This window comes from Armigeres subalbatus, chromosome 3 (assembly GCF_024139115.2).
Source record: "Armigeres subalbatus isolate Guangzhou_Male chromosome 3, GZ_Asu_2, whole genome shotgun sequence".
Lineage (NCBI taxonomy): Eukaryota > Metazoa > Arthropoda > Insecta > Diptera > Culicidae > Armigeres > Armigeres subalbatus.
Genome location: NC_085141.1, coordinates 145717576 through 145743487, shown reverse-complemented (window position 1 = coordinate 145743487; position 25912 = coordinate 145717576). Strand labels below are relative to the sequence as shown.

General features: G+C 43.7%; 1 protein-coding gene across 2 annotated transcripts in view; it reads left to right on the top strand.

Annotated features, from left to right (window-relative positions):
- Positions 1-25912, top strand: part of LOC134227610 (zinc finger protein rotund) — a 571062-nt gene that overhangs the window by 427330 nt on the left and 117820 nt on the right. The window lies entirely within an intron of this gene.

Sequence of the window (25912 nt, the reverse complement as noted above, 5' to 3'; positions counted from 1 at the left end):
GCGCGTACAAGAGAAAGATGATCAAACGTCAGCAAGCTCTATGCTTTTTGGATCTAGTACCCATTTCAATTTTCCTTCCATTCATGGATCCCTCCCTATCTCGATGGTCCCTTCAATATCGAGATGTGGAGAGGCGACTGTATCAGAAAAATCACCTTAATAAAGTTTAAAAAAGCCGACGCTAGATAACATGATTAGAATGGTCATTGTCATGAGGATTGTCAAGGTTTTACTGGGCAAGGGCACGCATGATAACAGATAACACCCAGCATTACTAAGTGGATAGAATGCCACAGCTGTCATCCCTATACGCCACTTGACCTTGCACTTGACCGATTTGCTCGCGACAAGTTGTATTCGAGGTGGAATTGTGTCCCATTGTTTCCTATTGGAAATTGACCAAATCGAACATTGTGTTCCGGAGGTATTGCCAAAACATTGTTTTCCCCAAGGGTCCTCTTTCGGGAAAAAATCCAAAGCGAAAAACAATAACTTCAGTTAACAGCGGAAATGTAAAGTAATGAATGCAAACAAATGGGAGTCCATGGAAATAATGGGATCTATCTTACAATAGCACTTTTTAGCTTCTCCTATGTACTTTTCCCAATACATTTTATAATGCACGAGAAATGTACCATCACCGTTAGGGAGATTAATATGCTTTTTTTGGAAACATGTTAAATTCAAATAATTTTACTCACTTTTATTCGAACACTCGGAAATCGAAGTGAGTTCCACGCAGTTCATGCGCCGGCAATTCGGACGGAAAAAGCTTTCCATTATTCTAACAAGAACATCGTTTATAACATGTGGATGACAGAACTTGTTTGGGACATTTCTGTCGATCATCGATCGTATAATTACATTTTGAAACAACAAATTTGTTTAAATTTTGGTTCCCATTTTTTCCCCATGCACTTGCATAACAAAAACAGTCAATATCCATCCAAAATAATTATATTTGCATCAAAATAAAACTGCTTTCAATCTTCTCCCAGCAGCGACGCTGCAAACATTCAGCTGATTGATAACATAGAATTAATTTCGCCCGAACGGCCGCCTTCAATTTGCATACGGCGCGAAACATCAACCCGTCAAAATTTGTAGATGGCCGGAATGACGGCGCACATAGCTCATAGTGGATAGAGCAGCATGTATAGTTGGCAGTCTCGGAACGGAACGCGCGCCGACACCAACCAGCGAGAGAGAAAAAAAAATCTAATTAAAAATGTTCAGTTTAAAATTCGTTCAAGCAAATATTTTCCTTCTCGTATCTCGTTACTTTGCTTTGATTCAATTTTTTCGCCAGCACACAGTTTCGACACGAATATTTTACCCTTCTTGGCAGCCTCTTGTGCTCCGCTTCCTGGTGCTTTCCAGGGCTGCCAATTGCTTTTAGGTCCATTTGCGCGATGCCTCCCTCCTCTCTCGCTAGCTGTGCATATAGATATCTAGCTGGGGAAGGTGCACCAATATGGCACCACCATCTGGAATTGTTTGAGACATTGTTCGAATACTAAGCAGTTTATGTTCAATCAAAGTCGCAACAACAAACAATTAAGGATAAGCCTCCCAAAATTAAATTCAAATCTACTCGCGTTTATCGAAATAACACCCAACTGTCATTTTTTATTTAAGCTTTACTTGTCACAGTATGTGTAAAATAATAAAAATAACAGATGTGCGTTGATTTTGTTTTAAATGGTTTGCCCTTGAAAACGCGAGTGAGTTTGGATTCCGGTTCGCTTTCCCTTAACACTGCATTGTTTAACGTTAGCATGTTGAACAATTCGTCCAAAAATGTCATTTGAATGCATGGAAGGCTTTCCATACCGTTCTCCCTACCGTCGTTCGCGTAGTCGTAGTAGGTTGGTGCACCCGGCCCTACCACCCTCTGGTCATTTAGCGCCGTGGACATCAGTTATAATGTCCAGCGCTTTTGGTGGCTTCAAGTAGAGTGCCAACACCGACAGAACGTCGTCATGATGCTTTCTTTTTGAAATTTTTATCATTCAACTTTGATAGTGCAACATACCCTTTCGCGGAGTGCTTCACCGTTACGGCTTCATTGGGTAATTATATAATGCACCGTGGAGCACCGAAAACCGTGCACCTAAGTACATCAATATGTGCGATAGTCACGGGAAAATACATTCGAGAAACAATCGAGGGAGGTGATACACTTTACGACTTCAAGAAATGTTTTCAATTTCGATGGAATCCTTACATGCCCCAAGCTGACTTGAGCAAATTAAAAAAAATAAGAACACATTTCCTACTCACTCGCACTCGAAAATTCAACTTATATTTTTCACACAAAGACGAGAGCTTCTTGTTTGAAATTTTCTGGAAGAAGACATATTGTCGCTATGAATGCGTTGCATTGTAACGGAGTGTTGGAAGACATATTATCGCTATGAATGGGGCTCGTACTAATTGGTCTAGCGGAATAAAATATTCAAGACTTAAACTAAATTCAAAATTAACTTTCAAAAGTCATATTGAAGGCTTTCAAACCAAACATAGCAAATATATTGGGTGCCAATATGGACTTATAAATAGAAAATCAAAACTTTTTCTTGATAACAAATTTTATGACCAGCTGTGTTGTGTGTTGTCTGGAGCAAAACCGAATGAAATATCTTGTCCTAGGTTGCTCGTTTTTGGGCCACTAGTCGCAAGTCTCCCTACACGCCGGCCGCACACGCATCTTCCTCGATTGCACACAACTAGCTAGTGCTGGGTCTACCCCAGAACCGACGTCCTCTTCCAGGTTCTCTGCTAAACATGACTTTTGCTGGTCTGTAAGTTGTAAGCTGCTGTATTTTATCAGCCATCCGATGCGATTTCTGAATTTTTGTAAACCTGGTACAACTCGTGATTCATGCGTCTGCGCCATTCACCATTTTCAACCACGCCACCAAACACTCCGTTCTCACTAAAGCGGGCGCAAAACCTCCTCATCTTATCTATGCATCAACAGATAACAATTCATATCCAAATGATACAATTCGGCTTAAAACTACATCCAACAATAAACTTAAATCTAGGCCTAGCCACTACTGATTGTTTTTTAGAAGGTGAGAAAAGTTTGTACGTAGAGTGTTACGAGACGAATGGAAATCGAATCGTATGGAGTAACTATTGAATATACGGCACATGCTAGTAAATGGCTCATTGTGACCATAATTAGTTCATGCACCATGAAGAAAGAGGAGAGAACGAGAGCGAAGGTTTTTATGGCTAACATTAATATTTACCTAGTATGGAAAGCGGTGGGGGACAGTCGATTCTCTATTGCAAGAGATCTGCAATGAATATCGCCCGAGAAGTATTGCAACGGACTGTTAGCAGTTCTAAATCTATAAGCTTGCAACGGTCTTCATAGCTTGGTAAGTTTGACGGATCTCTCCATGGAAGGCGGCGTAAAGCGAAGCGTATAGATTTGCGTTGAACGGATTCTATTCTAGCAATATTGTTCTGGTAATATGGAGCCCACATAGCGGAACAATATTCCAAAATCGATCTGACTAAAGAACAAAATAGTGCTTTGAGACAGTGGAAATGCTTTGTAATTCGGAATATAAAGTCAAGGGTGCGAGAGGCTTTAGATGTCACGTACGCAATATGCTCTCTAAACGTTAGCTTAGAATCTTACATCACCCCGAGGTCTTTGACAGAAGATTATCGCCGGAGACTAGTGCAATCGATTTTGTAGTCATAGATAACCAGAGAACATTTGTCAGCTTTGAGTACTATTTGATTTAAATCACACTAGTTTGCAAACAAGCTCAGTTGTGCATGTAGGAACGACGCATCGTCGAGATTTTTTTAATCCAGTACAGTTTGAATCATCGGCAAATGAGAGCTTGAAAAAGATGTTGTATAAATAAATTATAAAAACAAGTGGCCCAAGATAACTACTTGTTTTTATCATTTATTTATGGGGCACTCCTGAAGTCATCGGAAAATAGGATGAAATGCAATCTCCAATTTTGATTGCCATTTCTTGATTTCTCAGAAAGGGACTAAGAGAGATGCTTTGAGAATCCAGAATCCGAACGTTGAATCCGAACGAACTTGTGAAACAAGTTGTGCTGCTTGGGAAGGTAATATCTGTGGGATACTAGGAAATTCAAAACGTTATCAATTAGACAGGGATTGAATCCAAAAGAGAATGAAGAAGTCTCGATATGTAGCATACCGTGAGAGATTTTTTTTCGCAAGCTGCCATGATATAGAACTGATTCGGAAGGCTATAGGGTAACGGTACCAATAGTGGAGGTATTAGTAGATCCACAAAAGAAAATATTTTTAAAAAAATGATAATTATTGAACATTTACAGTTTTAATATCTTAGCCAGGGAATCAATTTTTTTTGGAATGCGCTTGCGAAACAAGCGACAAAAGAGAACCAACGACAAAGCTTTGTTTTTGTCGGAGATAATAATGACAAAGATCCGAAAAATTTTGTCAGCGACAAAAAAGAAGACAATCTTGTTGCTAACTTTTCATCCCGTTATTTTGCATTATTTATAGTGAAAATTTCGGTTTTATGCTATCGTAGTTTCTTCTTTTATGGAAATATTCGAGAATCGAACAATGATTACAAAATTAGCAGCGTATTTTCGGAGATATCAGAGCATGCAAGGCAAAGGATTCTTGTCATATTGTGTTCGGGTTCTGATAAAGGTTTGTCGCTAGGTGCGTTTGTCAGTAACAAACTTTGTTGATGACAAAGAGTATATTGTTAGGCGTTGCTCGAATATTGATTCCCTGATCTTAGCCAATAGATAAACTAATAAATTTGGTAACAAAAATGAGATTGATGTCATTTAACATCAACAACAACAAAATATTGCTTGCACCACTAATGTGTACACTGTTCCGTTAGTGGCGGTAAAAATTAATTTTGGTTCCACCAATTTTGGTGCTCCGCCTTGGTGCTACTGAATTTGCCTCCGCTTTGGCCTTATCATCGGATGTGGTTATTCTGCTTGGAGACTTCAATCAACCGGATATTTGTTTCCTGATCCGCTTTTGTCTGCAACTACACCTGCCAGCCGCCAACTAGTCGATGGGATTGCTTTTCTTGGACTCAGCCAAATCAATCAGATTTCGAACTTTCAATCAAACATGCTCGACTTGGTGTTTATCAATGATTCTTCACTGCATGAATGCATTGTCGTTGAGGCTCCGGACGCCGTTGTGCCGCTTGACAACTATCATCCTGCGTTGGATATATCATTTGACAACGGATTTAATCAATGTTTCGATGAACCTATGAGTGACGGTCGGCTCAATTTTCGCAAAACCGATTTTCAACAGCTCCGACAATGCTTGTCTCGTATTGACTGGAATGTTTTAGATCGCCTGGACATCGAATCAGCTGTAGACCACTTCAACTGTCTGCTACGTGATTGCGTTTCAGTCGTTGTACCGAAGCGAAAGCTTCCGAGGAAACCTCCGTGGACTAATGCTCTTTTACGGAACATGAAAAGAGTGCGCGCTAGAGCTCTTCGCGCTTATACCTTTCGACGGTGTGCCTTCACTAAACGGAACTTCAACATCGCCAGCAATGATTATTGGTGCTATAATAAACTCCGTTACAAACACTATGTTCATCTCACGCAACAAAATCTCCGACGACACCCCAAGAAGTTTTGGCCTTTCGTGAATTCTAAAAGAAAGGAATCTGGACTGCCATTAAGTGTTTTTCTCGATAACGACATTGCGCTGAATACTGAGGATAAATGCAGCCTTTTCGCTAAACACTTCTCAAGTGTATTCTCGGGCCTTTTGCCTTCTCAGGTTGACATTGATAGAGCTCTAAGGGTCTGTCTCATTTGGAGAATTAAACATAAAAGTGACAGTTCGAAAATTAGCAAATAACCCGGTAATAAGAATTGCTGGTGCTGCCCAGCAATTCCAATAAGACATCGATGCAAAATGATTCGATATCTGTCAAAAGTAATCTTGCTCTGCGTGCAGGGTTATTTGATAATTATTGAAATGTCACTTTTAAGTTTAATTTCAGTTTAATTCTCCAAATGACACAGACCCTAAGTGGAGTACCTAGCAATGTAGTGGATGTGGATGTCTTTCAAGTAGACGTTCAAATGGAACTGTCAGCGATACATCAGACCAAAACATCATTTTCTCCTGGACCTAGCGTTCTTCCATCGGCTGTGCTAAAAAAATGCTCCGATATTTTAGCTGCGCCACTTTGTCTTCTATTCAACCTATCACTCCAGCAGAGGAAATTTCCAGTGCAGTGGAAATGCTCTACTATGTTCCCAGTTTTCAAGAAAGGTGGCAAACGAGATGTGAGAAACTACCGTGGCATTACATCACTCGGAGTGGAGTCGAAAGTGTCGCTGATGAACGATAGAATGTTCGCTTCCTGCAGAAATTACATCAACCCGTATCAGCATGGTTTCTTTCCCGGTCGCTCTGTGGAAACGAATCTTGTCAGTTTTCCTTTGTTTGCATGGAGAACATGAGTAAAAAATTCCAAATAGATGCCGTTTACACCGATCTCAAATCTGCTTTTGACAAAGTTAACCATGACCTGCTGCTTGTAAAACTAGAAAAAATGGGCTGTTCTTTTGCTTTATGCACTTGGCTCCGGTCTTATATGGTTGGACGCCAAATGTCGGTCAATATTGGAAATAATTCATCCGACTATTTCTCGAACCTTTCTGGAGTTCCACAAGGTAGCACCCTTGGACCATTGCTATTCTCGCTTTTCATAAACGATGTAACCCTTATTTTGCGACGTGGAGGTATACTGCTGTTGTTTGTCGATGACCTTAAAATGTATGTAGTTGTTCGAGACCTCACTGACTGTTATGAACTACAGAACCTTCTTGAAATCTTCAATGGCTGGTGTACTCGGAATATGATGGTTCTAAGCATTCCTAAGTGCTGTGTCATAAGTTTCCGACGAACAACTAATTTCGTCCAGTTTGACTACAGTATTGCTGGTTCTCCACTTCAACGGGTTGATCATGTAAAAGACCTAGGAGTTATTTTGGATGAAAAGCTTACCTACACCCGCCAATTCTTAAATACCATCGATAGAGCCAATCGCCTGCTTGGGTTCATGTTCAAAATCTCCAATGAGTTTCAAGATCCGTTGTGTTACAAAGCGTTGTACTGCTCCCTGGTTCGCTCAATACTAGAGTTTGCATCTGCTGTTTGGAATCCCTACCAGGCTGTATGGAGTGAGCGGTTCGAATCTGTGCAAAGAAGATTCGTCAGATATGCTTTGCGCTGCGCAAAGGCTGCCTTCCATGGAATGACCCGTGGAATTTACCAGCCTATGCTGATCGCTGTCGTCTACTCGGGTTGGATACTCTAGCCAAGCGGAAGAATGTTGCTCAGTGTGTTTTTATTGCCAAGATTTTAACATCCGAATACGATGCTCCTGAGTTGCTGTCGAGAATTAGTTTATACGCATCTGTCCGAACGCTTCAAGCGCGAGCGCTGCTACACAAGGAGCCACAAGCAACTAACTATGCTGCTAACAGTTCCATTGTCGCCATGATTCATCGATTCAACGAAGTGTCCGACGAATTTGATTTCCAGATTTCAACATCCAGATTTCGCTGTCGTTTGCTGAGCCGTATGTAATGTTTTTAATGTTTGACCACAACTAGATTTAAGAATTTCATGTAGACAGCACAGTCCGATGAATAAATTACAAATACAAATACAAATTTCTTATGAGACTCGCCACTATTGGTACAGTTGCACCACTATAGGTGCAAAGGAGTCAATATTATTAAGGAAAATCATTGTTTTCAATAGTTTTACAAGTGAAATCTTAGGATAACGTGCATTCAACAGGATATTTAAAGCACGACGCATCATCTGAATCATCGTAAAGTGCATAATCATGATAAATCTCATTAAAACCCCACTACCTCCACTATTGGTGCTACCTCCACTAAAGGTATGGTTACCCTACCTCATAATAAATCTATTTCAAAAGCTCCAAACGCGTGGAGCACTGGTTCTGATGATGCATTTCAACTTGTTCTACACAGCTGTGCGGTCCCCAACGCAAAATGAGCGAGAACAAAGCGAGAATCATCACTTCTCTGTTTCATATCAGATTCTGTTTTTTCGCACTTGTATACAAGTTTGATAAATTTGTTGTCATGGTTTGTTATGATTCGGAACAGATTTTGCCTTTCTTTTATCGTTGTTCGTTACCTATTGAGAGCGATTTCTACTAACCCTACAACTAGAAGGGCAGTTGACAATACAACTGATACATCTTGTAAATCGCAATATGCGTAGCATTGAGATGATCATTTATAAGAGTAGCGAATCAGGCCCTTGTGCATGAAACGAGGGTTATTTAACCTCTGTTTGAGAATAAGTAGACTATTGCAACATAATATTATTTAAAATATTCTAGAGGTAAGACGATTAATCTATATAAAAAAATAATTTGAACCATATGGGCTTACATTTATTTAAGTAGTTGGTAAATGTAATATCTATATACTTTTCTTGTCTCGAATAAGACTAGAAATTCAAAACAATATCTATTGAAGAGCGTTTGTAGCGAAGTATAAAATACACTTAAATCGCACCATGCAAATTTTAGGCCTTGATTCAAGACTAAAGGTTCCAAAGTGGTATCAATTGAATAACGTCGAAGGCGAAGCTAGGAATGATTGATTTAGTGAATCCATAGAGGTGACCATTAAAAGGGAAGCAAATAAAGCTCATGTTCATACAGCGACCCTAATTTAGCCTCTATTAGAGGCAAAAGAAAGGAATGAAAACTATATGACAATATGTTTGAAAGCATCAATTGGGGAGGGTTCCACATATGGTAAATAAATTAAACAATAGTCGTATTTCCACCATTTACATTGTTTGAGCGTGGAGCCCGTAAATGCCAGCCACCGGAGGTTTTTCTTCCCGCTATGCGCTAATAGCGGCGCACCAGATCACGGGTCGTGAAATTCACCACTAAAATCACCTTGCAGGTCTGTTTCTCAGCAGAACATCCTACCACGGTATCACAATTCGATTGTGAAATACAACGATTCACGAGTCACAACACAATTATCCCGATACAACCGTGTATTGCGATCACGGATTATCACGCACGCACTCACGAAAAGACTTAGGCTGCCACCGTTGGCCACAATCGCAGAAACTTCGGATCGGGATAGAAATTTGGTTTTTTGATTGGTCTGCACTGAACTAATTGCCTTTATTGGCGCGATCGAACGGACGAGAAATTGATATACGCGTGTTTGCTACCGTCCACTTTGGGGTTCTATTTCTTACTGTTGGGTATGGGATGTGTTGTACAATTTCTGTGTTCGGTAAAGGGGTTTTTGTTTTAACTTTAAGGTGTACAGTGTGTTGCATGTTTGTGGTGACGGGTTATAATATAGTTCATTTAGATATTAAGTTTGCGTCGAATTCAGGTGTTTTACATCTAACTATTTACAATTTTAATTATTTACAAAAATATACATTTCGATCAGGGTATTGATCATTCCGGCCACCTTGAAATAGCCATGCTGTTTCAATCCTCTCTTTGTGGTGATACTCTCTCACGACTCTCTCCTGCTCGGTTAACTTCGGGTGGTGAACACGATGACCATCGATGTCCATCCATTCATTGGATCGATGCTGCCTGAATGGGCCCATTCAGCAGCCGGCGTACAGAAGACGAACAAGAGCGGTGAGTTGATCGCGACGTCGAGAGTTGGTAGAGAACGGTGTTCTGTGAAAAAAGATCCGGTAGAACGAACAGGGACTAGTAGATAAGTTGGAACGCTAATCACCTGTTAGCAATCCAAATATGCGTTGAGACAGTTTCGGACTGCTCTACCGATCTTTGTAGGGTCTGCTTACGATGTGGTTTGGTAGTCATCTGGTGTTATAGGTAGAAGGGCCACCTTGGCGGCTGGTCGCACGACGTTCTCTGCTGCTGCTGTCTTCATGCTGACAACACGGACGATTCCATCTTTACCTGGATGCAGCTTCGTAATTCGTCCCAGCGGCCACTGTGCCGGTGGAAGATTTTCGTCTTTGATGACCACGAGCCGCCCTAACTGCAGATTGACTGGAGACTTGCAACCCTTGTTGGCTCTGGTTTGAAGTTGGGCAAGATACTCCGGATACCACCTTGTCCAAATACGCTGCAACTGCTTTTCGGTTCGTTGCCAGTGATCCAGACGGTTGTCCGGTATTTCGGTAACATTGGCTGACGGAACTGCTTGGAGATTCGAACCAACAAGAAAATGGCCTGGGGTAAGTACTTGGAGGTCGGCGGGATCTGTTGGAAGCGGAGTTAGTGGTCGTGAGTTCAAGCACATTTCGATTTGTGCCAGCAACGTTGTCATATCTTCCCAGCTAATCGATGTTTGGCCTATTTCTCGTAGGAGATGGTGCTTGCACGATTTCACCGCCGCTTCCCACAATCCTCCGAAATGTGGGGCGCGTGGCGGTATAAACTTCCACTGGATTTCCTGCTCAGCACACCAGTTGGTGATGGATTCGCGGTCACTGTCGTTGAGCTTCAGCATTTCGTAGATGCGATGCAAGACATTTGCTGCTCCCTTAAAGGCGGTCCCGTTATCGGAGTGGAGCTCACAAATTCGCCCGCGGCGTGCAACAAAGCGACGTAGAGCTGAGAGGAAGGCTGGAGTGGAAAGGTCCGAAACCAGCTCTATGTGTACTGCTCTGGTCGAGAAGCACACGAAGATGGCTATATAAGCCTTTGTCGGAGATCTATTCCGTACTGGAGACTTGAGAAATACCGGGCCGCAGTAATCCACACCAGAGATGGAAAACGGCCGTGCTCTGTTGGATGAGTTGCGGCTTAGTGCGGAAACATTTGACACATTGGTGGTAGGTTGATCGGGTCAGGTCTCTTCCTCCAAGAATCCAATATTTCTGGCGCAATGTGGACAGCATCAACTGGGGACCAGCATGAAGGAGAGCCTTATGGTAATGATCACAGAGTAGACGAGACAGAGGGTGCTTGGATGACAGGATGATTGGGTGCTTGCTTGCTTCAGGTGCATGGGCATTCTCGAGTCGTCCGCCAACACGGAGGATTCCGTCGAGTGTCAAGCGTGGCTTCAGCCATTTCAATGGGGCACCTTTCACGGTTCCGACGGATTTAATCTCTGCTACCTCATCTGCGAAAGTTTATTGCTGTGCGAGACGAGATAATGCACGGTCAGCAGCCAGCAAATCTTCTGTAGAAAGCGTTGTTCTTTTTTTTGACGAGCTTCGTTCTGCAACCTTCAGGGAATTGATGTACTTGATGCAGTAGGCAACCACACGACGTATTTTGGAAAATGATGAGAAACGAAGGAACAACTGATCTGCGAATGAGGTTTCTTCACTAGGCACCGCTACTAACGAAACATTGCGTGCCTCTTCGGCTGTAGATTGAAACTCTTCGCAGGGGATGCTTGCATTTGGCCAATGATCGGACGATTTGGAAAGCCACGATGGTCCGTTCCACCAACGGCTTTGGTTTAGTAGTTCGGCCGGTGTCAGACCTCGGTTCATCGGCTGGATTGTCGATTCCGGGAACGTGATTCCAGGAATACCCTTCGGTGTTAGACTGGATCGTTGAAACTCGATTGGCTACAAAGGTTTTCCAACGATTCGGTGCAGATTTAAGCCACTGCAGGACGGTGGTTGAATCTGTCCAGAAGAAGACTTCGGTTGACGATCGCATTGATTGGTTTATCTTCTGGAACAATCTGGTAGACAGGACAGCAGCGTTCAGTTCCAGACGAGCGATGGAATGCTTGGTGGCTATTGGCGCAACCTTCGACTTCGAAGTCAGCAGTTGTACGTGAATGCGATTGTCGTCCTCTGAACGAGCGTAGCAGCATGCGCCGTAAGCCAATTCTGAAGCGTCGGAAAACAGGTGTAGCTGGAGTATTGGTGCATCGGCAAATGAAACGAAGCGAGGAATTCGTAATTCGGAAAGTATATCCAAAGTGGCGTGATACTTCTTCCATTCTTCTTGTAGGTTGGGTGGAAGTGGCCTGTCCCACTCGTAAGGACTGTTATCCTCAGTCTTCAGTTTCCAGAGGCGTTGCATAAACATTTTGGCGGCAGCTATCACCGGACCGACCAGACCTAATGGGTCAAATATTCTGGCAATGTAGGAGATCACTTTACGTTTTGTGAGGATTGCTGCAGGGAGCGGCATCTCGACATTGAACCGCAGCATGTCCGTTCTTGTGTCCCAAACAAGGCCTAATGTTGAGACGGATTGATCGTCGTGGAGATCGTGGAGCGGTTTTATCGCTAAGTCTTCGGATGGTACACCAGTCAATGCTTCTGGCACGTTGGAGGCCCACTTTCTCAACGGAAACCCAGCGGTCGCAAGCATGTCAGTGATTTGGCGACGCTTCTCGATGGCATCCTCCAGATTTGCTGCTCCGGAAAGGAGGTCGTCTACGTAGAAGTCCTCGATGACTGCTTTAACGGCTTCCTTGAAGTTGTCTCCTTCATCCATAGCCAACTGTAAAAGTGTGCGGGTGGCCAGGTATGGAGCTGCTGCGGTGCCGTATGTGACCGTCAGAAGTTCGTAGGTGTCGATCGGATCCGATGGAGTTCGGCGGAACAGAATGCGCAGGAAATGTTGATCGTCGGGATGGTGAAGTACTTGGCGATACATTTTTTCCACGTCAGCGACGAAGGCGATCACGTGGAACCGGAAACGAATAATGATGTTGACGAGAGGCTGCTGTATAACTGGACCGACGAGGAGTGTATCATTCAGGGACACTGCAGTGGACGTTTTGCAAGAGGCGTCGAAAACCACACGCACCTTGGTGGTAGTACTGCTCTCCTTGAACACCGGATGGTGTGGTAGGTAACAATGTGGAACAGCATCATCAACAACATCAATCTTGCGCATGTGGCCGACTCGGAGGTATTCATCGATGAACTCGTGGTAGGTTTGCTTTAAGGCGGAATTTTCTCAAGGCGTCTCTCGAGGCTGTAGAAACGGCGGGTGGCATTGCTCGAGAGTCACCGAGGGTGACTTGCGGATCTTCGGACCGAGGAAGGCGTACGACGTACCTTCCGGAGTGAGTTCGGGTGGTAGTGTTGGCATAGATTTCTTCGCATCGTTTTTCTTCAGTGGAGTACGTTGGGCCATGATCGACAGCTTCGAGTTCCCAGAATCTCTGAAGCGCATTATCTAGAGACCGATCAACAGTTGATAGGTAGCAGACCGGTGGCGTGGCGGAGGAATTGATGGCAGTTTTCCCTGATACTGTCCAGCCAAATAGGGTGTCGACCAGGAACGGCAGACCTTCGCCGAGTGATATACGGTTGCCGGTGTGGATTTCATGGTAACATTCTCCGCCAATTATGATGTCGATCATGCCCGGTGTATCGAAATTGGGATCGGCTAATGGAACCTTTGGTATGTTCCACGATGCGGAATTGATGGCTATAGTGGGTAAATTGGCAGTGGGCTTCTTCATGATCAGGAATTCGAGTGTGGTGGAAAAGGGACTGGTTCGAGATTTGATCGTTGCGGAGATTTGCCGCTTTATCTGCTTCGTAGATTCTCCGATTCCTGCAACTGCAACATCAACGACGGCTTGACGGGTGGCAAGAGCATTTGCCAACTTCTTGGTGATGAAATTAGACATCGCAGCGGAATCGAGAAGAGCTCGGATAGCGATTTCCTTGCCGTGCTTGTCGACGATGGATAGTACAACCGTTTCTAATAGGACCGTGCTTCTACTTGATTGGACGGGGAGATTTACTTCGGGTGGATTCGACGATCCAGCGGTCCCCACGTTCGTCGACGTGGATTGAGAAGACTGTTGAGCAGTCGCATTCGACGAGCCGGCAGGAATTGACGTGGGTTTGGAGGGTGTACCTTGGTCGTGCAGTAACGTGTGGTGTTTGGCGTGACACGTTCTACACGAAAACTTCGATTTACAAGCCTTGGCTTGATGGTTTGGACGGAAGCAATTCCAACATAAACTTCGCTTGGTTATTAGCTCACGACGTTGTCCAATGTTTAGGTTGGCAAACGTCGGACACTGAACTAGTAAGTGCTTCTGCGAACAAGCGTGACATAGTGAAACGTTTGGCTTGACTTCGTTGGTGGCATTGTTGACAACGGACCTGACTGTAGTGGATTTCTTCGGAACTGGGCCGGCCACCTTGATGTGGGACCCTTGGGAACGGTTCTGTAGATCGCTGGAGACTGACTTCAACATACGGACTTGATTCGTGAGGAACTCAATCAGCTCGTCATACTTGACTTCTTCCTGCTTTCGAGTTTCTTGCTCCCAGGCACGCAACGTATAGGAGTCGAGCTTGTTGCAGAGGATGAACGTGAGTGGTGTATCCCAATGCTTAATGGGTTCTCCAAGTTTTTCCAACGCCTTGACGTGCCGATGGAAATCGTCGACTAACGTATTCAGCTCGTGTGCTGATTCCCGCTTCATCGGTGCCAATTCGAATAACCGTCTAAATAACTCCTTCCGCAAAACCGCTTGTTATCGTACCTCTTCGTGAGGGCGTCCCAGGTTGACGCGTAGTTGTCCGCTTGTATGTCGACACACTCAAAGGGCTTCCTGGCATCTCCTTCCAAGGACTGCAACAGATATTGCAACTTATTCACCGTTGGGATGTCATCGTTTCCGTGGATCATGGATAGAAAATTGTCTCGGAAGGATATCCATCGCGATTCGTCTCCACAAAACTTTGGCAAGTCGATCTTCGGCAAGCGATGATGAAAGGTAGTAGTATTATGCAGCTGTGCCGATGTTGACATCCTTGTCGAATGCATGAGAGGATGATCCCGATCTCGCTTCATCAGCAAGAAACCTTTCAGCTTGCAAAAACGGTTCTCAAAATCATTCCGCACCGCCATATGATGATCGAAATTCTCCTCTTCATCTAGCTTCTCCAACTCGGACTGCACGTGCAGAAACTCCTTGTTTGTTCTGTTCAGCGTTTCCAGCCGCACGGCGATTTCTCCAACATCCCGCTCATGGTCGTATTCCCTGACAAACCTTTCCACCACATCTCGAGATGCCAAAACCCGTTTGAGAATAAGCTTGTCCTCAGCTATCTTCTTCTCCTTCTTAGGTGCCATCACTCACTACCACCACGGATCACTTGACTGCGCGAACCGAACGTGAACAACACAAAATCGTACGATTTTCTCCTTCCCGTCGCGTTGTGCTGCTCATACGCGATAACGACGGAAACACCACGGTGATCGATCGAAATAATCCTTCCCGTCGCGACACGTGATGCTTCTACGCGCACACGAAACGAACGACCGAAAGAGAACACGTAAATCGTAACGATTGCTCCTTCCCGACGCGGTTACGTGTCTCAGAACGACTCGCGGATCCGCTAAACGCCACCGCGCAATCGTAGGAAATTGAATATCAAATATAGCAATTGATATTAATTTGGTCCACCACTGTACCAACAAATGTGTGTGACACTGTAAAGCACACCTTTGCAATTATCGAATTTGCTGAGATGGGCTAGCCAATATGCCACCACAGCTGATAATAGCAAACTTCTACGTGCGCTTGTTCCACAATAGTAACGATTCGATCGTTCTTCGCCTTTATCTTTTCGCATGCAAATTTCTATTCCTCCTCACACAGTACCTACTACCAACTTCTGTACTGGGGGGCAAAGGTTTGGCGCCAATCTCGTGTGCAGTAAACTGCCACTCAATAGAACAAAGTTTGAATGGCCTACCTTTTGTGATCAGCGTACTCTGACCACTTACCGCAATGGCGAATTCCACCTATTCGCGCGTCGATCTGGGCTTGGATGCTTCCTCCGACCTGGCTCGAAGGACCAATGTTTGAGCGTGGAGCCCGTAAATGCCAGCCACCGGAGGTTTTTCTTCCCGCTATGCGCTAATAGCGGCGCACCAGATCACGGGTCGTGAAATTCACCACTAAAATCACCTTGCAGGTCTGTTTCTCAGCAGAACATCCTACCACGGTATCACAATTCGATTGTGAAATACAACGATTCACGAGTCACAACACAATTATCCCGATACAACCGTGTATTGCGATCACGGATTATCACGCACGCACTCACGAAAAGACTTAGGCTGCCACCGTTGGCCACAATCGCAGAAACTTCGGATCGGGATAGAAATTTGGTTTTTTGATTGGTCTGCACTGAACTAATTGCCTTTATTGGCGCGATCGAACGGACGAGAAATTGATATACGCGTGTTTGCTACCGTCCACTTTGGGGTTCTATTTCTTACTGTTGAATATGGGATGTGCTGTACAATTTCTGTGTTTGGTAAAGGGGTTTTTGTTTTAACTTTAAGGTGTACAGTGTGTTGCATATTTGTGGTGACGGGTTATAATACAGTTCATTTAGATATTAAGTTTGCGTCGATTTCAGGTGTTTTTAAATCTAACTATTTACAATTTTAATTATTTACAAAAATATACATTTCGATCAGGGTATTGATCATACATTAATTGTGAGTTCGCATACATCTTTGTTTGTTGATTCAGAGATAAATGTAGCAATGATAACCTTATTACTGAAACCAGCAGTAATCGAGTTCACTAGATTACTAGGGTGGAAGACACCTTTGCGAAATTTAGGTTCCTGCACCAAAGCCATTTGGGCTTTGCCGTTTCGCATTAGTCTACAAATATTGCATTGCAAGTTAAGATAAAAAAGCGTTATTATAAACAGCAACGATGAAACCAAACCGATATCGTATGAAGAACGTCAAAGACGAAACACAGAGTACACTGTGTAAAGCGCATAATGCGAATCCACATAAGTGGCTGAGATTGAATAAAGGTAGCCGATTACCTCGGAGAACCAGAAAGTCCACAACGTCATATTTTAGGCTAGCATAGCAAAGGCTCAATACTGTGAAGGGCGCCCAGGCTCCGTTAGAGGTTAGGGTTTTCAGACCTTCCCAATGATTCATTCGTAAGCACGGTAAGCATAATGTAGCGTTACACCGAAAATTAGGGGTCACCTGTATGGTGGACTTTTACCACTGGAAAAGGCAATCTGTAGCGTTATTCTCAGCCAAAGAATCGGCTGCCGATACCACACGACTATCTAGGCTGTTCATGGAGAGAAGTTGTCATAGACTTCATGTCTACTTTCAATGAGGCCGAACAGCCACGATGTCGTAATTGAATGATGTACATGTTCAGACTTAAACAGACAGTCTTAGATCCAAATTAATAATTTAAATTCCCATAAAAAGCTGCATGTATCCGCAAGTAGGCTCGATCAAAGCGACCGTGTGCCGCTCAAAGCGCACAAGTTCAAGTCCTGGTGTCAAGTGGGACACAAAACAGACCTGAACGGCCCTCCGACGAGACAGGAGGTTTGTGCACGCCTATAAGCCGCCTGGAAAACCAATAATTACGAGCAATGTAAGAGATAATACGACTCGGGGCCCTCCTTAGCCGTGCGGATTGGAAATTGTCTCGACTTCCCTGGACATAAAAGTATCATCGTGTTAGCCTCATGATATACGAATGCAAAACTGGTAACCTGGCTTAGAAAAGAAACCTCGCAGTTAATAAATGTGGAAGTGCTTAATGAACACTAAGCTGCGAGGCGGCTCTGTCCCAATGTGGGGATGTAATGCCACTAAGAAGAAGAAGACGACTCGATATAAACGCCAAAAACCTAGGCGACGAATAAAGGATCACGATTGGAAGCTTGGAACATGGAGTTGCAAATCGCTAGGTTTCGCAAGTCGCGACAGGATGATCTACGATGAATTACATCCCCGCAACTTCGACGGAGATTTGCTGGACAGGACAGAAAGTGTGGAAAAGCGGGCATCGAGCAGCTACCTTCTACCAAAGCTGTGGCACCATCGTAGTGCTGGGTAAGATGCGCCAACGTGTAATTGGGTGGCAGCCAATCAACGCAAGGATGTGCAAGCTGAAGATAAATGGCCGTTTCTTCAATTATAGCATCATCAACGTGCACTGCCCACAAGGATGTTATCGATCATTCAGTAATTCGCGTTCGATCATTTAGTAGTTTGTCAATAACTCATTTCAGAAGCTGAATTTCAAAATGTGTTATATGGTGGACTTCTAGTGCGAAGGTTTTTCTGCAACTCTGACCAATGGTTCGTTGTTAGAATTAGACTAATAACGCAAATTACTAAATGATCGACAACATCCTTGACTGCACACACGAAGAGAGACCCGACGATGAGAAAGAAGCGTTCTACGCACAGATGGAGCAGACATACGATGGATGCCCACTGCGGGACGTCAAAATCGGATAGTCTGCACACCGTATCGAATGACAACGGCCAACGATGCATAAACTTCGCAGCCTCCCGCGTAATGGTAGTCCGAAGAACCTTCTTTCCCCGCAAAAATATCCACAAGGCCACATCGAGATCATCCAACCAAGAAACGGAAAACCAAATCGACCACGTTATAATCGACGGTAAATTCTTCTCCGACATCACGAGCGTCCGCACTTACCGCAGTACGAATATCCGACCACTACCTTGTCGCAGTATGCCTGCGCTCAAAACTCTCGAAGGTGCACAACACGCCGCGAAGTCGGACTTAAGTCCGGCTTAACATTGGGCGGCTACAATACGGTAGACTAGCCCAAAAGTTCGCGCAGCCGCTGGAAGTGGCACTCCCAACGTAAGAGCAGCTAGGCGCAGCGTCTCTTGAAGATAGCTGGAGAGATATTCGATCCGCCTTTGGTAGCACCACAACCACTGCCCTTGGCACGGTGACCCTGGATCATAGAAACGCCATCATACGAGTGACGGCGGATGTGAGCAGTTAGTGGAAGAGAAGAATGCAGCATGCTGCAACACCGCACGAGGGCGAACGAGGCACGATATAAACGGGCGCGGAACAGACAAAACTCGATTTTCCGGAGGAAAAAGCGCCAGCAGGAAGATCGAAACCGTGAAGAGACGGAGCAACTGTATCGCACTAATAACACACCAAAGTTCTATGAAAAGTTGAACCGTTCACAGAAGGACCACGTGATATGTGTAAGGACATAAACGGGAACCTTATTACGAACGAGCGTGAAGTAATCCATAGGTGGCGGTAGCACCTGAATGGCGATGTGGCAGACGAAGATGGCGGTATGGTGATGGACCTGGGGGAACGCGCGCAGGACATAATTCTACCGGCTCCGGATCTCCAAGAAATCCAGGAGGAGATTGGCCGGCTGAAGAACAACAAAGCCCCTGGGGTTGACCAACTACCAGGAGAGCTATTTAAACACGGTGGTGAGGCACTGGCTAGAGCGCTGCACTGAGTCATTACCAAGATTTGGGAGGAGGAAGTTTTGCCGCAGGAGTGGATGGAAGGTGTCGTGTGTCCCATCTACAAAAAGGGCGATAAGCTGGATTGTAGCAACTACCGCGCAATCACATTGCTGAACGCCGCCTACAAGGTACTCTCCCAAATTTTATGCCGTCGACTAGCACCAATTGCAAGGGAGTTCGTGGGGCAGTACCAGGCGGGTTTTATGGGCGGAGTCCAAAGTATGCACGATTTCCAGCCACTATACGTCTCCGAATTTTTCTGCTGGTATCATTTTCGGCAGTCACCAGTGAGCCCAAGTACACAAATTCTTCTACCACCTCGATTTCGTCACCACCGATGCCAACTCGCGGTGGGTGGCTCACATTGTCTTCTCTTGAACCTCTTCCTATCATGTACTTCGTCTTCGACGTGTTGATGACTAGTCCGATCCGCTTGGCTTCCCTCTTCAGTCTGATGTAGGCTTCCTCCATCTTCTCAAAGTTACGTGCCATAATATCTATGTCGTCGGCGAAGCCAAATAGCTGGACGGACTTATTGAAAATTGTACCACTCGTGTTAATCCTTGCTCTTCGTATTACCCCTTCCAAAGCGATGTTGAATAGCAGACACGAAAGACCATCACCTTGCCGTAACCCTCTGCGGGTTTCGAAGGGACTCGAGAATGCTCCTGAAACTCGAACTACGCACATCACCCGATCCATCGTCGCTTTGATCAACCGTGTCAGTTTATCCGGAAATCCGTTTTCGTGCATTAGCTGCCATAGCTGGTCCCGATCGATTGTATCCAGAGCGTTTATGAATAAAGCTTCCAATGAATTATTAAATTTGTTATGATTAAATCATTCAGCTCTATGATTAAAGATTATGATTAATGATTTATTCATTTTTGACAATGATGAATGATTATGATTAACGATTAAATTAATTTTTGACAATGATTAACGATTAATGATTATGAATAATCAAATTAAATGATTTGCATATTGATCAATAATCAAGTAAGCTCTCTACCAAATTGTGTTATTGAAAGGTATAAAAATTGTATGATAATGATTAAAGATTAATGAATAAAAGCGATATATGCAATGATTTAAATTGATGATTAATGAATAAACAAAAAACAGTTATGAATATGATTAGTGATTAATGATTAAATGTAAAAATCTATGATTAACGATTAGTGATTAATGATTGAATCGTATTTTTTGTATGATTATGATTAATGAATAATGATTAAATTACCCATTATTCATTAATCATGATTAAATCTATGATTAATCACTAATGCTCTGATTGTATCATATGCGGCTTTGAAGTCGATGAATAGATGATGTGTGGGCACGTTGTATTCGCGGCACTTCTGCAGTACTTGGCGAATGGCGAACACCTGGTCCGTGGTGGAGCGTTCGCCCATAAAACCCGCCTGGTACTGACCCACGAACTCCCTTGCAATTGGTGCTAGTCGACGGCATAAAATTTGGGAGAGTACCTTGTAGGCGGCGTTCAGCAATGTGATTGCGCGGTAGTTGCTACAATCCAGCTTATCGCCCTTTTTGTAGATGGGACACACGACACCTTCCATCCACTCCTGCGGCAGAACCTCATCCTCCCAAACCTTGGTAATCACCCAGTGCAGCGCTCTAGCCAGTGCCTCACCACCGTGTTTAAATAGCTCTCCTGGTAGTTGGTCAACCCCAGGGGCTTTGTTGTTTTTCAGCCGGCCAATCTCCTCCTGGATTTCTTGGAGATCCGGAGCCGGTAGAATTATGTCCTGCGCGCGTTCCCCAGGTCCATTACCATACCGCCATCTTCGTCTACCACATCGCCATTCAGGTGCTCTTCGTAGTGCTGCCGCCACCTGCCGCCACCTCACGCTCGTTCGTAAGAAGGCTCCCGTTTATGTCCTTACACATATCGGGCTGTGGCACGTGGCCCTGACGTGAATGGTTCAACTTCTCATAGAACTTTCGTGTGTTATTAGCACGGTACAGTTGCTCCGTCTCTTCACGGTCTCGATCTTCCTGCTGACGCTTTTTCCTCCGGAAAATCGAGTTTTGTCTGTTCCGCGCCTGTTTATATCGTGCCTCGTTCGCCCTCGTGCGGTGTTGCAGCAATCTCGCCCATGCTGCATTCTTCTCTTCTACTAACTGCTCACATTCACCGTCATACCAGTCGTTTCTCTGATCCGGGGGCACCGTGCCAAGTGCAGCGGTTGCGGTGCTACCAATGGCGGATCGAATATCGCTCCAGCCATCTTCAAGAGACGCTGCGCCTAGCTGCTCTTCCGTTGGGAGTGCCACTTCCAGCTGCTGCGCGTATTCTTGGGCTAGTCTACCGTCTTGTAGCCGCCCAATATTAAGCCGCGGCGTTCGACTTCGATGCGTGTTGTACACCGTCGAGAATTTTGAGCGCAGGCATACTGCAACGAGGTAGTGGTCGGATTCAATATTCGCACTGCGGTAAGTGCGGACGTTCGTGATGTCGTTCCTTTCCCTCATTGTGGATGAATTTGATTTCATTATACTCGTTGTTGATCGCTTCCATAATCCTGGATAGATCCTTCCGGTTGATGATGCTGAAAATGTCGTCGACGTATCTCCACCATTTCTCGAGTAGTACTCCATGTCCGTGTAGGTTGTCCTCCAAAATCGCCATGAACGATTCGCACAAAAACGGTGATAGTGGATTTCCCATCGGTGCACCCTTCATCTGTGTAAAAGATACCACGGAATGTGAAGTAGTTTTCTGTCATGCATAGGCTTGCCAGCTTTAGGCACATCTTCAGATTTCCTCACCATGCTGTTTCCGTCCTTTGTGTTAGCAGTCAATCCTCCAGAAGAGCGTCTTTCACTGGAACGATTGGGAATAATGCCGCTACGTCGAATGATACCATTATGTCCTCTTCTTCTATGTGTCTAGAATTTGGGTGAACTCCTGGATGTGCTGGGGAATTGTTTCGGAATATTTTAGAACTCCTTCATCTTTGGTAATCCTTTAATCCTTGGTAGCACCGGATTTGCTGTTTTAACTTGAGCTTCTCCGATGATCGCCTTACATTCCTTTATGGTTTTCTCCGTTAGTCTTATAAATCCTGGTAGCGGATCCACTGTAAAATGCCTGTATGGCCCACCGTTGTCCACTTTCATCACCTTGTTGGTATCGATGGCAATCAGCATCCTCTTCGGTCCACTTCGTAGGTTGATGGATCTTGGTCCTTGATGGCCGAGGTGATCTCTTACGTGGTCGTGACCTCTTCACAATAGAGAATAGATTAGGTGCTATTCACAAATTATGAAGTGATATTGCTCTAGGTCTTGCGTTACGGTTCATGCAAATAAATAAAATAATCCATACAAAACCTGTTACGAGGATGAGGGAAGTTGTATAAAATTATCAAATTTCAACAACAAACCCCACATCTAATTCTCGTTACATCCTGCCATTAAGCATTATCGTTTACCTCCAGGCATCAAACCTGTAGTTGCTGAAAGATGTTTCTTTTACCCATTGTATTATTTTGTATGTTCGGTTATAGTTTTTGTATTTATGTTTTAACAATTATTTCTAGGATCAATACGAGGCAGCAAGCAGCATGAAAAAAATCTGCAAAACTCTTTCTGAACAACGTTCTCTATCTGAATTGCTTACAAACTTTCTTTTTCATCACTATCATTAAAGGTATTCAATGTGCGATTTTTAATAAATGCAAATAAACGATTGCCAAAATATCAATAGTAAAGATGAAAATTAAGTTATTTGAATGTCAATATATAGACAATGACTAATGATATGCGAACTGCATATAATGTAGGGGAACTGTTCCGTTTTACATCTCACTGAACATATATTTATCACATCACAAAACAAAGAAATCCACCACCAATCTCGTCGCTTCTTTTTGCTAACACTGCTAAAAGAATCACAAAAATAAAAAAAATCAAATTCTATTTCATTGCTTTGTTTTTAATGGGATAAACATGGGAGCTATGATATGGAGTGCCAAACAGTTCCCCTACTTATTCTGCATAACAATTTAAACAGATTAGAAGCCACATGACATGTGTTCTATGAGCCATGGGTTCATGTGGTATTTTTATCATTTTAAGCAAGCGTTTAAATTTTATCAAGCAATCAGCATGTTTGTTATACATCAATCATCTTTTGACTTGTAAAGTTTTGTCCCAATCTGAACCGCATTTGTTTCTACGTGAAATCTCGCATTTCATTCGAATTATCGCATACCCTCAGCCAGGAATGCGCCCGGAGCTCATCAACTCAAACTGCAGAACAACCAATTTCCACCAGCAACCCGAAGTGCGTTTTCCGACAAACCAAGTACCTACACTTTTGTTTCCATCTTCATTTTCACCCCGACACTCTGGACGATCCCAAGCCCAAAGAACCTCACCACCTTCATCGCTTCGAGAAAGTGGAGAGAAAAAAATTCAATTAAAAAATAACTTTGATATAAAAATTTTCCACCCCTAAGCTAATTTTTTTCAGTATTTTAAATATTCTTTCTACCATTTTCTCCCGCTCATCGCTCTATTTGAGCGGCCACACAAACTGGCCCTGTCCGCTGGATATCTTCTTTTTTCCACTCATTTCCAAAGCGCAAACCTCTTCTCCAGCATTTTTCAATTAACGCTCGGACTCTCGCCCGGTTGGTCCAACGCACCACCCTCCACCCTCCGTGGCTATCAGAACGGGAAACAGAGCTGGTGGAACGACAACTTGCTTCTGCTGCCGCGAAAGTCCGTCGACTAAGTAGGTTCGGAAACGAGGTGATGCGGCGGGAAAGGATTTTTTTTCCGCGTGAAACAAGAGTTATGATTTTCTGGCAGTGTCTTTCTCGCACCTCTTGGTCTACAGAATGAACGGCCGATCGAAACGAATCTGGTACCTGTTAGTTCGCGGGCATGGTGTTGTGTATCTGATTTGCAACAAACAAATGAAAATCTATTAAATACTAGTCGACCCGGCAGACGTTGTCCTGCATAGTAGGCGGAAATGCGCGTTGTGAACTGCCCATGGGAATCCTAATTTTAATTTTTCACGATTTACTCAACCTTACTCGTGATTTATGCGTGAGGAAATATCATATAAACCCGTCGGAAACTATAATGAACGTAGCTGCTGAAGGAATGAAGAAAATCCATCCAGCCGTTTTCGAGTTATGCGGATACGAACACAGACCATTTCATTTTTATATAAGACTAGTTGACCCGGCAGACGTTGTCCTGCACAGTAGGCGAGAATGTGCGTTCCGAACTGCCCATGCAAAATTCGCATAGGAATCACAATTTTAGTTATTCACGGTTTGCTCAAAATTACTCGTAATTTTCGCGTTAGGAAATATCATATAAACCCGTCGGAAACTGTAACGGATGTTTCTGCTGAAAAAATGAAAAAAATCCATCCAGCCGTTTTCGAGTTATGCGGATACGAACACAGACCATTTCATTTTTATATATAAGATTTGATTAACATTAATCTCATTCTAAACTGGTTAGCTGAATGATTAAGTTTAAGGGCAAGCCTCCCGAAATCTAAAACTAATTTCACTCGCGTTTTCGAGGGTACCCCACATGTTACGCAAGCAACGCACAACTGTCATTTATATTGTTTCACGCATGCTGCGACGCAGCAAAGCTGAAATAATAAAACAGACAGTTGTGCGTTGATTCTGACATTCTGTATTGAAGGGGTGCCCTCTTGGGTGCTCTTAAAAACGCGAGTGAATGAAATTTGTTTTGGATTCCGGGAGGCTTGTCAATAATTGCAAACTAATTTCAGCAATTTTTCTTTTATTGCAACCTTGATTGCAACGTAATTTGCTTGACGCTTTTCGTCCATTTAACTCATAATTCATATTTACACTATAAACAAAACCTTATAAACCTACTCAATATTGATGACTTATGTCCTGATATAATACATATAGATTATAGATACAATAAATTGGGGTAGAGGTTTTACAATATGCATGTCCGTCCATTCAACACGATTCAGAACTTGTGGTTTTAACACATTTTCAATTTTCGTCGTGCAAATTTCCGTTTAAATATAAATCATCCTCACGTTATACCTATCTGAATCGCCATCAAATGCTTCAAAAGCTATAAGAGCTATGGGAATTGGACTTTTGACGTACTCCATATATTTTCAAACAGTCTTTCAAAATTATATATTTATAAAGTTGTGACTGCCGCGGACATAATTAGAATTAATTATATTTAAGCATATAAAAATTGAATACAAATCAAAAAAATATACATAACATACAATGTAGCTTACATTGATAAAAAATCAAGTTTCAGAGACATTCGAGATAACCCATCTTCATAAACGTACACAGCACCAAAATCTCATTTCAATCCTGTATCTTTCTCTTCCATTTTCCGCCGGCTCTGCACATTGGCCTCACGCATCGATGGAAATCCGACATTGCTGCCGCGTTGCCCATGGTAATTGCAATCTCGCTCGGACTGTGTGTGCACACTTCAAACGAAAATCGAAATCCCATCGTCGGACGGATTATTCCTTCGTCTCGATCTTCGTTACGGTATGCT